Source organism: Haemorhous mexicanus, chromosome 1 (assembly GCF_027477595.1).
Source record: "Haemorhous mexicanus isolate bHaeMex1 chromosome 1, bHaeMex1.pri, whole genome shotgun sequence".
Taxonomy (NCBI): Eukaryota; Metazoa; Chordata; class Aves; order Passeriformes; family Fringillidae; genus Haemorhous; species Haemorhous mexicanus.
Window position 1 is genome coordinate 57784079 of NC_082341.1, and position 12794 is coordinate 57796872.

At 34.6% G+C, this 12794-nt stretch overlaps 1 protein-coding gene across 1 annotated transcript in view; it reads left to right on the forward strand.

Moving 5' to 3' along the window:
- Nucleotides 1-12794, forward strand: part of CNTNAP2 (contactin associated protein 2) — a 1014330-nt gene that overhangs the window by 431473 nt on the left and 570063 nt on the right. The gene's annotated exons all lie outside the window — the stretch shown is intronic.

Sequence of the window (12794 nt, forward strand, 5' to 3'; positions counted from 1 at the left end):
GCAAGCTGCAATGTCCCATCCTCAGGGCCTGGGTTCTGCTGCTTCCTGTTTTACCCAGACCAGACACATGAGGGAAGGATATACCACCCTTTCTATGCTGGCAGACCCAGGCAGAGTGGAACTAATCCTATCACGATAAACAGGATGGATTGATTATCCAGTTGCTGCCCAGGAGATTTTAACTCTTCTGTGAGATGCCATCTACTCCTTCTTCTCTTCACTTTCCAGTGTGGCTGAAGACATAAATTATGCCAGGACTATGGCAAGCTATAAGAAAGAGGCTCTTGGGGGTACTTATTCTCCTTCAGGCCCCTCTCTGGCTTTTACATTAGCAGTTGTTTTCTTATGTGTTGTTATGACAGGGAGGAGAAGCAAGGTTTCCTCAAGAGTTATAACTCCAATAATAACATCAGTACTTGAGATATACAATGTAAAGCTGTTTAAGAGCCCAGCACAGTCATCTGCTCCTTGAGATAGATAGCTTCCAAAAAATAAATTCAGCAGCATCTCTAAATATGTTCTTCAATTTTTCACTTTCTGTGTTTCTTAGGGATGGAGGATGTAAATCATTTTGCATACATCAATGCAAATGCAATTCAACTTAGTACTGACATGCAGTCTAATTGGCTTTAAAATGGAATTTTGTTTTTTGAGTGCTAATTTTCAGGTAATGACTTTCTAATTGATTTTCTTTTTATGAAGGACCATTGATTCACTCCCTTCAATGAAATTCAGTTGGCTTCCCAAGAGAGTTTATGAAAAGCTGTTGAAAACAAGGATCTATCACTGCTGCTTTCTTCCCACCTTGCTTTGCTCTTCATTCTGTCTAAAGTATGCATTTTGTTATTTTTCCGTGACCAAGCCTATCTTAATAATCCTAAATACTTATATATGAGTCTGAAATGGTGTCTTTAAAAAATCCCATACATCTTTATTCAAAGATGGATTGAGTTTTATGTTACATTCTTCCTAAAATCTGGATATTAACCATGGCCTCCAATGCATTAATATGACAGCTACTTAATATTTCTCTTAGTTATTGCAAGTCATCAATTTGGATCACACAAAGATTATCTGAACAAAAAAAGGATTGACAGTTTTTAAATGGAGGTATGAGTTATTGTGTTACCATATTTCTTGTATCATTGTCACAAATGAGTTTGCATGGAGCATACTGGAGACTGCCTAAAAGTTTTCTTTTATCGTACAGTATCGCAATCCCAGCTAGGTTTTAATGCATAATGTAATGATAATTGGAAACCTTTTAGTGATTGTCTTGGTTTGGAAAGACAGGTGTCTGCTAAGGAAGGCAGGAGACTCCCCTGAAATGGAAAAATGTAAACCCCCTCCCTCTGAATCATAATAAATTTGAAATTAAGGGGACTCTCAGGCAAAAATATGGGAGCAGAAATAAAAGTTCTTTATTAGGGAAGAAAATAAGAAGATAAAATAAACAATGCAGTAAACTAAAACAACACCGACAGAGTCAGAACACAACCTGACACCCTGTTGGTCAGGGTGCTGGAGGCAGCCCAGTTGGAATTGTGGCTGCAGTCCTCCTGGAGTGTCAGGTGTGGTTCTGTTGGAGCAGGGATCCTGTAGAAAAGGGTGTAGTGTTCCTCTGAAGATCCAGTGGAAGAGGCCTCTGCTGTTCCTTTGGGAAATCCAGTGGAGAAGCTGTGCTGGTGTTCCAGAATCTCAAGATTATATCTGGGTAGGAATGCTTGGCTCCACCCTCTGGGCGGAGCATCTTCTAATGGGATGCTGTAGTTCTTATCTGTCATGCAGTGACATTCAATAGCCTCTTATCAGCAGATGTCTCCCTGAGGGAGGAGTGGCTGTGGAAGAGATAAGGAAAACTGCCCACTAAGCAGAAGACAACTGCCATACAGAGGGCAAGCAGAATACAATTTGCTTGGCAATCCAAGACAGTGATCCTGTTTTGAATCTTGGTATTTAAGTCAGTGACATGGCAGCAGAATGAATTCCACAAAAAAATGAATGGAAATCCATGCTGTTATTTTAACCTGATTTTTCACATCCATTGGGAAAGGAGGAGAGAAGGGAGAATGGAAGCAAGTGGCTTTAAAAGAAAGCCTGTAAAGGATTTTGGAAGCCAGATCATGTTGTCATTTTGCAAGTTGTCCCAGAAAAATAACATATTTTGCTTAATTACCTGATTATTTTAATGTTATAGCAACACAGTGAGTATTTTCTCCCTAGTTTGCCAGGTTCTTAAAAAGAACTTATCCGTAATAGTGAGCTATTCTTAGATATGGAGCAAAAGACGTAACAGGATCCAGTGACTGGATGAACAAACCAAGTAGAAATAATGCAAATATTTAACACTTAATATAAGTATGGAAAAGCTTCTGTAAGGGTGTGATAAATTTGATTTTTTTATCACTTTCAGTTTTGGAATCAAGGCAGGATAACTTCATGAATGACACACTATAGCCCAGACTGTGAACTTGTTAACTGAACTATTGCATGGGAGTTGGCATTGTATCTTCTGAACTCAAGAATAGATTGTCATAATGCTCTCCTCTGGCCACCAAAGTCAATGAATCTCTTTGGTTTTGTTGTTTTTAAAAAAATTGTTATTGCTACTATTTTTTATTTTTATTTTTATTTATTTATTTGTTTGTTTGTTTGGGTGAATGGATTGGGTTTTTTTTTTAAAGAATCAGTGCATAAATAATAGCTAATTAATTCTCAACAAACACTTCCAAGAGCATTATCTCTGTCTTACAGGCAGAATGAGTTTCAGAGGCATTGGGATGTCAGTCTCAGTTCACACAGTACGTAAGCAGCAAACACAACAGCCAGCAGCCATTTCTGACTGCTGTGCTCATTCTATTACAAGTATTTCCAGAGTTTTATCAAATGTCTGTAAAGGCATTTCCTGCAGGTGCTTTCTGTGATGTTGTAGAGAAACAGAGTAACATTATGATGGCCTTTTTCATCTGAAGAGCTCCAAATTTGTTTTGAGCACTTGCAAGCGTGTTTTCAAAATACTCCCAGGCAGTAAATAAATATGTCTAGAAGTCAGGGAAAGGTATGGAGATCCTGGTACCTTCATCTTTCCATTCTTCCTACCTATAAATATCCACAATAGGATGTTTTTGGTTTATCTTGTATTAGTTTTAGAGAAGGGGATATAATAGACTAATAGCAACAAGATAATGGTGTCTTCACTCTACTAAAGATGGTGATGCCACAAACACTTTCCCTTGCTGGAAAACAGCAGTGTTGTGTGACGTAGCTTCAGAAAAAAAAAAAATATGCAAGAAGATTCACTGAGTATCAGCCAGCCTTTTCCTGATCAATTTGGGCCTTTGCATAGGAACAGAACAATAGCCATCTTCTCTGTGCTGCTGCAAATTTGTCACAGGCAATAAGAATCCTGTAAGATGAATATTGCACCTAAGTAATGAAGATCTTTGTACATCAGAAAATCCACCTTCTCCTTCTACATGAGTAGTAAGACACATGAAGCTGTTAATAACAGCAATGTTGCTCTATTGATATCTAACTCTTCTTTTAAGTTCGTGGCCATGGAGGCTGTCAATCCTGCTAAGAGATAGAAAAGAGTGCAATGAAGTTATGCTAAACTCAAAATGTCACTGCCTCCTTGGCCAGGGAACCATGTATCCTGGCTTCCAAAAATAAATAAAACAGAAATATCTGAGTCAGATAAAATTGCCAGTGCTTGTGAGGAAAAAAAAATGGCTTGCACACAACTAGTAATCAATTGACTCTAATGTTCAATCCCCTAAGATTTATGGTACAGCTTAAAATTAAATTTAGGAAGTCTCTGTTGAAAGAAAATTAGGCCTTTACATCACTTTAGTACTTGTTTAATGAATTGTAAGGAAAGAAGTGGACAGGTGATCAAAATTTTAAAACCCTTCCCTCTTTCAATTATTGTTTTCAAACTGGATTTAAGTTTGGTGATTATTAAACAAAGGTTTTTATTTATGAAAATCTTCCTATTTCAGATGCTAACAGTCATTTGAAGGCATTTCAACTAAAAGATGTCTATACAGTTACTTTTGGAGTAGTAGTTGATGCAAACCTGAACAAAACAACAGCATATGGAAATTCTAGATGCATATTATCTCTGCAAAAGAGAAAAATAAAACTTCTGAAAGCATGCAGTTGCAAAAGAGGGAATGGGATGAAATCAAGTTATACACTTTAAAACAAAAATAGGACCTTCAGTATTCCTTACTTCATTATTGTTTCTTTTGTTAAGACGTCTAACAGTTTACTAAATTCACAGGGGTTTCAATCAAAGATTTCTTCTTTCTCTGAACTTCTCATATAGATGCACACATTTTGTATGAAGACTGAGAATGGACTTGAGCAGAAACACAAGAATTCTGCATTTCTCCCAAAATTCTTTCAGTCATGCTCATCTTTGCAGGAAAAAAGAAAAAAGAAAAGAAATCCCTGAAGAAAGAGATATCTTCTGGCAATCCAGATATTTCTTTCTACATTCCTTTGTAAAATATTCTTGTGGCTTTTTGGTATCATTTCAAAAAGTCAAGTGGTTAAAACTGTCCTTAGTTCCCTAGAAAGATGAGCAGCTATTGAATTCAAGTTGAAGGACAAGCTAGTATGTCTGAAGCCTGTCATATACTGTAATTCTGCCTTTGGGGATTTCTTAGTAATATTCCTTTGATCAGTTTGAAAGGACTGTTCTGAAGAATCCTACTCCAGGTATTATTTCTGAGACGAGAATTTTGTGTTTACTCACATGCCATTTTGCTTATGATTCTCTGCATCTAAAATTCATTTTAGCCTTACACTGAGTTTCAGAAAGGATCTACACATTTTTCATTGATGTTTCTCACAGTTACATTTTGATTACAGGTTTGGGGGTTTTTTTTGCTCGTTGTGGTTCACAGACTGGAAGGCTGTAAATTTGTGAACCTTCTTCAGGAAGATCTTAATGAAGGTGGTGATTTTTGGAATATGGCCTCTGCCTAGGGTGAACGGGAGGAAAGGAAAGGAAAATTACTAGTGAGTTCTTTAATCATATTTGATATTGATAGCTGCATCACACTTTGGAATTCTTAACTTTAGTGTTTGTGAGATATTTTAGATAAGTTACTTTTATTTTCTTTCATCTTGACATATTATGAGAGTACTGTAACTACAGCTAGAAACTGAAACATGTTAGTGTTAGATGGCAATAGTGCTATTTTTCCTTTTTTTTCTTTAGTAATTTTTTGCTAAATCTTGACTTAATATTATATGTGAACTTCATTTATTTCGTAAACTTTGCAACTTGGAAGCATGCAAAACCAAAACAAAATATTCAAAATTATTTCTAATGCATCATTGTTTTTTTTCTATATTTATAAATCAATTTTGTAATGTTTTAATATTATTTAAGGACAGCTGAAGCATGTTTAAAGACAGCTTATTGGCTTTTTTAATCCAGTTTTATTTCCCATTACTGGGAAACTTATCTGAATTGTGGAGAATATAAGTGCTATTTGCAATTAACTAAAATCCCAGCATTAAATAGATACTGAAAGTATAAAAGAAAAACACCTGTTTATTTAAATTTTGTGTTCAAAGTTTGTTTATTTTATCTCAGTATGCAATATTAACTTTATATATGAAGCAATTAATACAGAATAACCAGACTTTATTCCTCACTGATTGTTTTACAGTTGTATTCTTGCAACTATTTCAGATATGCAAAGTTTTGTTTCACAGTTATTTCTTGCATGCTAATAGTCTAGTCAGAATTGGAATGTTCTGGAAAGCACTCTCTGGACTCCTCTGCAAATGAAACAACAATGAAAACTATTCATAACTGAGAAAATTTACCTTAAATATTATCAATCATGATGTATATATGACTTAAAATAAGTGACTATAAAACCAGCAAGTACAGTAATTTTTATTTATAGTTATACACTGAAGTGACAAATCAGTATTTTCAATTATGAGTAAAGATTGCTGTTTAGATTGATATTTAACTAATTAGGAGCTAAAAAGCCTTCTTTAGTTGTTATGCCCTTACTGAAGATAGATGATTCTCAACTATATTTAGAAGAGATTTTGTCTTTGTACTTTTTCCTGCAGGGAGTTTTAGTCTTTTAATCCAAAGCACTAAGTAAGGGGGTGTGGAATGACACAGCTGAGTTTGTGCTTTCCTCCCCGAAGCCCTCTGGTAACAGCCTCAACAGTTTGGGTGGCCAGCAACCCAGTAAAGTAGTGGGGCTATGCAGAAGTGATACAAGAAGCTTTGAGACGAGTGTAAGACAACGAGTACTGTTCTGAAGGTTACTGAAAAGCTGCTTTAAAATCATCAAAGTGTGCAAAAAATTCTAAATACATCAGTAGTAGAGAGGGAAAGAAACCAAGGACCTGAGTTCCTCTGTGTTTGACCTTCTTCTCAAGGTGAGAGCTCCTGTTACTGCTGAGCCTTGTGGAGCAGCAGCCAGTGATCAGAGAGCTGTTGCTGTTATTATTTCAGTAATGATTGCAATTGTGCTTAGGTATTGTGGAAACACGTTCTTCTCGTCTCTGTTTCATTCTACAGAAGATGCAACAGAAGTAGTTTTTTGTGTTTTAATGAATAAAATCTCACAACTTCTGTACAGAAAAGCCTGTCTGTACAACCATTTTACACTGATTTTTGTATTCTTTCTCTTTTAACATGAATCAGTCCATGGGCAGCTTTTTGGAACTAAAGTGTGATCATATTTTTTATTTTGTAGGATACATTTATATTGTACCCAGAAAAATTTATATTATACTATGCAGCAACTGAAGAGTGGCAACATTTTCATTCAGTTCTTATCACCCACTTAGCTTTACTGACCACAAAAGGCTCAGTTTTCTAATTTAGACAGTCATGTGAATGAATACTTGACTAGGTGCTTAATAAGAATTATTTTATTTTTACATCACCATGAAATAATTTCATTTTTACTCCATATTTTATATGTGGAACAGAGATGGTGAAAGATTAAGTCAAAACTACCTAATCATTTTGTGTCTCCCTCGAACTATACTAAGTGCCACTGAAAATTTTTTTGATACTTTGTTGTCTAGCACCACATGGGAACTGTCACAGACAGAATCCAGCACCTGTGCTATAGGGCACACTCTATCTGTTAACTTCATGGAAGAGGGCCCATTCCCATCTGGTAGTCCACAGGCATGGACATTGTGTACTCCATTCTCTCATGCAAATAAAGGAGCTATCTTAAAGGTACCAGTCTTATTCATTATGAAACACCACGCTGCTCCTGGAGTGGGTCCTGCAGTGTCTTAAGTGTTAAAATCTGTTTAGTTTGTTTAAGACTAAGAGCAAGATTACTCCCCAATGTGTTCAGGAGCTATTACTAATAAAGCAATCAGTTGATCTTAACAACAAAGATGGAATGTTAGTCAGTGGTGGGAAGGTTGTATTTTCTCAATTTAAATCAAAGTGTAAATTCTGGATACTAAATCTTGGGAACAAATTGCAAAAGACTAGGACAGGCTTCCACTGGCAAAATTTTCCACATCAAGCTCACGTGTTTTTCCTCTTGAATTTAGATATGTTTAAAAGTGAAAAAAACAAACAAACCACCCTAAAACCTCAAGGTATTTCAGTCTCAGTTGTTTAGTCTATCAGGATGAATAATCACAATTTTCTCACTGGTAACTATATGAATCTCTGGGGAATTAATAGCAGGTAATTATGTACATAAATTAATATCATAATGATATTCAGGAATTTGTTAAGACTCTGCAGGAAACATAACTTCTACTAGTTGTGTTGACTTCACAACCCTAATTATATTTTAATATTTTTTGTGTATAGCTCAGGTTTAAAAGATTTTTAGGATTATTCCCATTTTATGTCAAGTGGAAAAAAACCTATTTAGTTCAGCATTGGGGTTGAAATTTCTTCTTCATTATACAGGCTGAAAAATAATTTAGGAGCTTTGTTAATTAATATCTGTTTTAAAAATTTTACATGTTATATTTGGTGTTTTTTACCTAAAAGGGAAGAATATCTTCGCCGCTATTTCACACGTATCTGGAAGAGTGTATTCAATTTCAGGACTTGGAGAAACTGTTTGTGACACTGTCAGTGCCTTTGCTGTGATGCTGTGATGTCCCATAAAGTAAAATTTAACATCATCCATATGTCTGTGTCCCTTGCTCATGATTCTAAAGGTCAGGGCAATAGGGTTACTAAATGGAGTTCTGGGTAAAGTAAAAACAAACAAAACCCTTCAGTCTGTGCACATGTGCATTGCATGTGTACTGTCTCAAGGATTCCAATGATACAAGGTCAACAAAGGGTTGCTGTCCAGTCCTTAAAAGAAGTCAGTTTCCCTAGCAAAATTCAGATAACTTGGTAATATTTCTCTGCATAAATAAAGGATGAGCAATTGTACATAGAAGTATGAGAAAAGCAGTTAATTCTCGTGTTTGGGATTTATGAACAAGATGGATAGGGAGTTCTTTGTTTGTTTAGGCTTCATTACTCAAAGTAAATTAAACAATGATAATATCCTACAACAGTACCAGAAGATAAAAGAATGTTTCACTTCCATCCAGTTACTGAGTCATGTTCTGAATGCAGTAGTTGGGAGGGTGTGGGGATTTTTGTTTGTGTTTGTTTGTGTACAGAAGTTTCACTTGTTTCTGGTTTTAAAAGAAAAACTGCAACCATCAATACATCAAAACTCACAGATTTGATAATGAAGTTCATATTTGTAATTTTTCTTTCAGGTATCATATCTTGCTCTTCAATTTTCTGTCTTTAAATTTTAAAAAATATTTCTAGGTACATTATACAGAATTGAAGCCCTACTAGTTATCTGTGAAGAAAAAATGACAATATTCCTTAAATTTTTTTGAAAATTAGAGATTTCTGGAGGTTTTTGTGAAAATACCAAAAAATCAAAGTTCCAGTAGGGAAGGTTGAGTTCTTTTTGAGTAAAAGAGTAGTTATAAGGCTATAAAATATTGGCATATTTTGTTATAAAGATCAATAATGTTATGTTGCTAAATCATTTTGTTTTGTTTTGAAATGTGAAAGGTTAAAACACAGCAAATGAGCTTTTGGCTTCAGTCTTTGCATGTAATGATAATTCAATTATATTATTCATTAAATTATGATGAATGCATGGTTAGAATATGTTTTCAGCATACAAAGAGAGAATTTGAACTTGAAAGTAAACTTCCTAGGAATCAGTAGAGAATATAAGGGTGTAAGGTGAACAAAAAGATGGATCTGATTAAAAAATGCTAGGAAAGGTTTTGAGCATAGGACAAAAACGTGTACTCAGCTCTAGTAAAAGCCTGCAACTAGATGTTCCTCACTTGGAGTACGTGAGTAGTTTTCCAGAAATTTTTAGCACTACACACATAACATTGTGGTTATATATATATAAATACACACACACATTTATACAAAAGAGAGAAATGTGGCTGAGGGAAGTGTATGAATGGCCACTGAAATTGGGATTTACTGCTAGCACTGGTAATAGAATCAGGATCATTTGAGCCCACCATCATCAGCATTATAATGTTTAGTTGATCCCATTTGTTGTTAATCAGGAGCTCTTACAAATTCTGGTCATTTTATAACCACAAATCTTAAAGATAAAATTCAGCACAATCATTTGAGGATTTCATCTTTTGGGATAAGGGAAATACCTGCTATATATTTTAATTATTTCAGATAGCTGCTTTTTTTTTTTCTATTCAGATGCATTTCTCTGTAAGGTGATTATGCAGAATGCTGTAGATATGTTGTTTTGTTTTGAATGTGTTTGTTTGTAGGGAAAGAGTACAGTATGCAAACTGTAGTGTTTCTAATTGTGCTGTTCAGTGGAGAGAATGCAGAAATGTTTCTTCAAGTAAAAGATTACTGCTTCCTATGACTTATTTTTACTCCCAAGAGCACAGATGAAAGTACAGTGACCTGTCAAAACTGAGGTAAAATGGAGATAACCTAGATTTGTTACTTTCTGATGCATTATAATTTTTTTTCATTTGCTATTATTCTTTCTTTCTGCAACCTGTTTTTTTTTTTAACATTTTTCTTTTACATCTTTTTTTTTTTTTTTTGGTTCTTCTTGAAGTTAATCTCTTACATTCTCCTTTACCCAATCCTCTTCTTGCTGTTTGAGTATGCATGACACAGTTGGGCTGGGTTTTCATAGGTATTAAGCAAATCTTCACCAGCAAAGAAGAATTGATGACGTTCAGGCTTTGTCTTTTTTTCTTAAATGTCCAAGTAATAAAGAAGAAACAAATTTTTTAAACATCTTGTCTTCTCTGAAATCTGCTGCGGATTTCAGGCAACTTGTGCACAACCAGTTCATTATGTGAATTTTTCTAGAGCCCCTGGATTTGCTCTGCCCTGCAGTGCCAAACATCATTCCACTGCACTTCTGGTGGAGAGCTTTCAGCGCCCAGCCAGCCCTGCTTTGCTCATTGATGGTCCAGATTCCTGAAAACTCAAGCATAAAACAGTTTCCAGATTTTCTTTTTTGTGCAGTCAGAGGGCTGGCAGCCATAACCAAGGCTGTCAACATCTCACTTTTGTAATCCTTCTAGTTTTTGAGAAAAATATTTGGTTTGGAATTTAGGGGGTTTCTATAAAATAAAAATTTCAAGGTTTAGTCAAGTTCATGCTTAGCTCACCTTGGAGTCACAAAAAAACCCAGCTTTATTTCCTGAAGACATATTCTGCCTGCCTGTGGATGTTTCCATATTTTCTAATGGTACATCTATTTCCTGTTTCTGCCATTTATAGAGCTATAGTTCCAGGGAACACAGACTCTGTACTGTTTTCACTTTTGCAATGTCAAAATAAAGTTAGAAGCACAGATTTTTTCAGAAATTCAGAGACATAAATTATTTCTTGCTCTGCTAAAAAGGCAAAAAACAACTATCAAGAGCATATCAGTGAGTATATAAAATCAAAGTTGCGGAAAAAAAAAAGTACTAGTAATTAAAGAAAGCTATGAAAAAAATTTAGTAGTTCTTCATTTAGGAAAAGAAATGTCATCCTCCTGTTCCATGTATTGCCCTATTTTTACATCATCCTAGAAAGAGCCTACACTGAAGGAATTTTAGTACTTGTCTCTGAATAGATCATTAATTTGGATGGAGAATTCTTCACCTGAATTAAGTGAGGCTAAGAATTAAATTCCCCCTTAACTAAGTTAGATTCTCTGGTATATATGTAGTGATGTTTTTCAGTGAAATACATGGATTTTTTTCTCTGCTTCAGAGAGCCAAGAGATTGTAAACATCTTTATCTTTACCTGGTTGAGGATCTAACCACCATCCTTCCATCATTTTACTCTTTGGTTAAAGTATGAATTCTTTAATGCTGAGAATTTCTTTTTAATCCTTTATTGCAAAAAGCATTTTCTCAAAAGGAGATTTTGCAATGTTCTTCCTTTGTCTATAGAATTGAGTACTGTAAAATGGTTTCAAACTGTCCTTTTACAGGAAGCTAAAAGCATTTTGGCCAGTTCTACTTAGACACTACTGTTAAGCTGTGTGCTGCTTCATTACAATACTTATGTGAATTTATAATTTAGCTCTACCATTTTTAATTATTGATTAGAATGTAGTTGTTCTTAAAGTACAGGATAAAAAATTGATTCTGAATCTTAACTTTCCATAGCTTTGCTTCCAAGTTTGCCAAACCCTTACCTTCTCTTTTCTCCAGGTTCTTTAGTTATGCAAAGAGAATTATACTGATTGTCTCTGCGGTGTCCCCATGAACAGTGGGGTGGCTGAAGCATATTGGTAAAGCCAAAGTGAAATTTAAAAATCACATAATTTTTGCTGAAAACTCTGCTGAATTATTTATGATTTATTTAATTTATTAATTTTAAACTGTATTAGTTGGCCTGTTAAAATATGTTATCTGTCCTACAAACCTGCCTTGTTAAATTTTGAAAATTATTTGGAGCTAAACAGTTTCTTCTTAAGGAGTGACAAAAATTTTGGTGAATATGTTTGAAAGCTCCATTTAATATATGTTCAAAAACACTGTTTAGAAAGGATTTGGGGACTTATTTTCTTATCTTTTTTTGTTTTTATTCTGTTGCTGTCCTGTGGAGCAATACCTTTGAAAAAGTGGTTAATAACATTCCCAGTCTTTTTGTTGCAATGTGAGCTGAAATATGAAGCAGCTTACAGAAGTTAGTATCCAACACAAGAAGAGAAATGGTTTATAGAACAAAGAATTTTGGAGCTGGGCTCATGAGACAGATTTTACAGATAAGTGAGCCATTTTGATAATTTTCCCAGTTTGGGTTAAAGAAAAAGCATGATATCTGGCAATAATATTTAAGTGACTTAATGAGATTATTAATCTGAAAATCTTGTCTAATTTATATAGGTATTTAGACTTTTTTTCTGAAAAAATAGTTTCGCAAGGAGGTTTCTTATTGTAAAATTATGTTTTTATTTTTCTTTTTAGCCAGAGATTCACTCCCTGTTAAAAAAAAAAATCTCCTATTAGAGTTGTGGATCTAAATTATACTTTTAAATTCTGTTGGCCAGAAAAGGAGATTTTACAGCAATTGTGCATAATTTTCAAGGTCCTGCAAATTGATTTTTCAGTCTTGTAATAATGGATTTTGGCCTGATATTTGCATTATCCACAAAGCGTGTTTTACTGTTTCCCATTTATTTAAATGAAGGCTGTGTTTAAAAGATACTCTTCTGCTGAAGACTAAATGGAATGTGTTTTATTAATCTGGGAAAGCCTTATTCTCTGTTGACTATGTTTTTGC